The sequence below is a fragment of the Rattus rattus genome, chromosome 14, assembly GCF_011064425.1.
Source record: "Rattus rattus isolate New Zealand chromosome 14, Rrattus_CSIRO_v1, whole genome shotgun sequence".
Taxonomy (NCBI): Eukaryota; Metazoa; Chordata; class Mammalia; order Rodentia; family Muridae; genus Rattus; species Rattus rattus.
In genome coordinates, this window is record NC_046167.1 from 17,874,956 (window position 1) to 17,879,158 (window position 4,203).

Consider the following 4,203-nt stretch of genomic DNA (forward strand, 5'->3'; position numbering starts at 1 on the left):
CAAGATTAGGCCAAGTACCAGCTTCCCACCTCAGGTCAAGGCTAAGCCAAGTTCCATTCTCCACCCACAGTTCTTAGGAGGAGCAGGGACATTCTTGAAAATCTGCAGAATATACTGATAGTCAACTGATCCTCTGGTCCCAGAGTTGGAAGGCATGTCATATGCTTGTTAGCCAATAGATTCAAAGGTCAATATGCTTAGCCAATAAGTTTAAACTGTAACCTTGCTGATGCAACCTGTACCCCTAAAAAGTATAAAAGCTGCTTGTTTATAGCCATTCGGGGTTGCCTTCCAGTCACTCACCACAAGGGACTGATTGAAGGCGGACCCTGACTCGCCAGAAAATAAACCTCTTGTGTTTGCATCGAACTCCATTCTACTTGGGGGGGGGGCGGGTCTCCCAGTAGGCAAGACTCACTTCGAGCCTTACAAAGGAATTATATACAAAGAGAAATGACAGAGACGGCCTCCTCCTTTAGCTCTTTGCGCTTTCTTTTTCTTTGTTTTTCGCATCCTTAGGATATGCATGCCACGTCAGTCTCGCTTCATAAAATGCCATCATAATTTGTGGACATTTCCCATTAGCTTCTTTTGCAAGAACCAGATCGGCTTCATCTGTGTCTCCATTCAGTGCAGTTTTATTCAGACAGGTAGTTAAATGCATTTCAGTTGAGTCCAGTTGAGCTCAGTTCAGACCACAACAGTTCAGTTTGTGGAGTCCAGAGACAGGTTTGTTTGTTTGTTTGTTTGTTTGTTTCTAAGCAGAGCCCATTTGAAATGGTCAGCTCAGAGAGGAGTTTGAGCCAGAACAGCTGAATTGAACCATCCAGCCAGAGTTCAGAAAACGCCAGAAAGGGTGTGTCTATTCAGCATAAGCATCTCTCGGGGGCTGAGACATTCCATGCCCAGGTTAGCAGAGACTGGAAGCTAAAGTCTTTAAGGTTCCAATTTACAGAAGATTACACTGAACGGAGGCTAGACAGTTCCAAGCCTAGGCCTAGGAACAGCTGTGTAGGGACACTATGGGCTTAGCCCAAGCCACCTATAACTAAAGCTGGTCACACTCTCACCTCACCGCTTTGAGGAAACAAAACACGTTATCCATGTGACTCCTCTTAACTCTGAGCGTATAAATTGTCAGATGCTCTGAATAAAGATGGCCACTGCATGAGACTTTAGTTCATCTCATTTCTGGGCTCCGTTCTGCCAGGTTCCTGTCTCTAGAGCAGGGACAGACACAGTGACATAAGCCCTTTGTGCTAGCACTAGGGAGGCAGGGATAGGAAGATCTCTGAGTTTGAGGCTAGCATGGTCTACAGAGTGAGTTCCAAGGCAACGTGGAGAGACCCTATCTCCACAAACAAAACAGACAAAGACACAAAAATAACATTTCTATGTTAAGATGAAAAAAAAAAAAAAAAAAGCAAAAAGCCAGGCTTCCCAAATCATACGTTTTGACAGGTTTCCACCAGCAGAGCATTTCGAATATAATTAACTGAGCCAGGACAGCTACTGGCCAGAAGTTATTTAAAAGTTTCTTAGCTGTGGGAACTTCCCACAAACAGGAAGACTCAGTGCAGGATCTGTCTTTACAGAAACCCAGTGATCCTGGCTTAATAAGACCCAGCCCAACACCTGGCAAAGAGGAGACAATCAAACAATATATTCAGAAGAAATAAACGTAAAACACAGATAGTTTATGTCAAAACCCTTGTAGTGATGATTTGGGGCCATTTTTTATGTTTTCTTTTTTTCTTCCCTCTCCCTCTCCCTGTCCCTCCCTCCCCTTCCCTTCTCCACTTCCTCCCCCCCCCTCCCCTCCCCTCCCCTCTCATTTCTAGGAATTAAAATCAGCATTCCAAACAAATGTTTCACCACTGAGCTGCCCCAGCTTCTATAATTTTTTTACGAAAACTATAAAGATATCTTAAATATCTGGAAATTTCCCCTAAATTATCCAGGAGTCAGGGTATACAGGTTGGGACTGACCACCTAATCAATGTCCGTGATTAAGGAAATGTAACTCACACCTACTAGAATATTGGCCACCCCTCTCTTCTGGGAACTGGCCAGTCCTCCCACAGGTGTGGACTGCTGACAGCCATATCTCTCCCATGTGATCCCTCACAGTTAGTTGGTCAAAGTGGACAATGAGATTACTCTGCACAGCCTAGTTCTCATCCCACGTGCTTCTTGCCGGCTGGGAACACTGGGAGTATCTGTAGATAGATACTTTGTTAAAAGTCAGTGGGGTCAGAGGGGTGGCTGGTAGAGCTGCCTGTGGCTGTAAGTCAAGGACACCGCTAAACACCCTCTAATGCACGGCACAGCCCCACAGCAAACAATGATCTGACCTAACACGTCACTAAGTTTAGGTAATGTAAATCCAGTGGATGGGAATTCCTGGCCCTCATCACACATGCAGGAGAAGCAGGCAAGGTCACCCACAGAGAAGATGTGGAGAGAGGAGCTGGAGTTAGAGACAGTTTTCTGATTCCTCCACTGTTTCTCTACTCAGCTCCCAGGAAGTACACAGGATTCAATCTAGGGCCTCAAGCATCTGAGAGGAACACCCTACTCCTACTGATCTGCTGTCCCAGAAAGTTTTTTTTTTTTTTCTTTTTTTTTTCCCCAGCTGGGGACCAAACCCAGGGCCTTGCGCTGTGCCTAGCAAGCACTCTACCACTGAGCTAAATCCCCAACCCCTCCCAGAAAGTTTCTTAAGTCGCAATTTCAGGTCTTTCTGCATGTTTGTTTTTGATTCCTTTCAATAAGAAATAATGCAGCATTCTACTCTTAAGAGAAACCTAGAAATAATATAGAGCAGAAAACACCCAGTTAGAAGCCAGGGTGTACCAGCACTGGGAAGGTAGAAGCAAAGTGGGAGGATTAAGAGTTTAAGGCTTGACTCAGCTACAGAGAAAGTTTGAGGATGGCTTAGAATACATGAAAGAGGTTGGGGATTTAGCTCAGTGGTAGAGTGCTTGCCTAGCAAGCACAAGGCCCTGGGTTCGGTCCCCAGCTCCGAAAAAAAAAAAAGAATACATGAAAGATCCTGTATATAAAAGCAAGCAAACACACAAAAAACAAAACAAAACAATATTAAGCCAAACCATGCCATGATGCTAAGTACTAAAAGACAGGTAGGGCTGGAGTGATGGCTCGGTGGTTAAGAGCACTGGCTCCTCTTCTAAAGGTCCTGAGTTCAAATCCCAACCACCCACATGGTGGCTTACAACCATCTATAATAGGATCTGATACTGTCTTCTGGTATTATTATTATTATATATATCTAATAAATAAACCTTTAAAAGGAAAGAAAAGGAGATGGGTAATACAGGGTATTTTGAGACTCCAGAATGGTAGAATTTCACTGAGGTCAGGAGAAAACCCTATATTGTGTGACAGCTACTCTGAGAACTCAAGCAAACAGGGAGAAAGCATGGCCAAGCAAGTGTGTGTGTGTGTGTGTGTGTGTGTGTGTTGTTTTTTTTTTAAAGATCCTAACCATTCAATTTTACAAAATGAAGACTCAGGAGTCAGATGTTGGGGTGAGAGCCTGCCAGCTCAGAGAGACAGAGAAAGCACCCGACTGACCTCCTCAACTGATGTCCCAGAAGGGAAAAGCTCTTTCTCCTTCTCCATGCTCTCTTAAACATCCTTCAACTCAAAGACCCTCCCTTCTGTTTACTTCTGCTCACTTCCTGTCAGCTGGTCGCTTGCTCCACCTCTTGACCTGTGGCTGACTTTATTTGGCTCTCGGATTGAAGGTGTGCGCTAGGGCTGAGCCACACCACAACTAGAAACAGGTTTTTACAGTTCACAGTCCCCAGGTTCACAATGCGATCAAATATCCTCCAACAAGTATGCGTGTGTACAAATGTCCATAAGGGAAACAGCATCCAAGTGCCTGGGAGGATCAAAGGTTTGGTGTAGCCGTCTGTCTATCTGTCCGTCTGTCTGTCTGTCTGAAAACTCCAGTTCTGCTTTCCTCTGCATTGCAGGGGACAAAAAGCTAGCAAGTTCATTTCCCAGATCTCTGCCAACTGGCTTTTGGCCAGGCTTGGCCAGTGGAAAGCTGTGGAGGAAGACAATACTAGGTGGTGTGTGTGTGTGTGTGTGTGTGCGTGTGTGCCTGAGTGTGTGTGTGTGTGTGCCTGAGTGTGTCTGTGAGTGTGTGTGTCTGTGTGTGCCTGAGTGTGT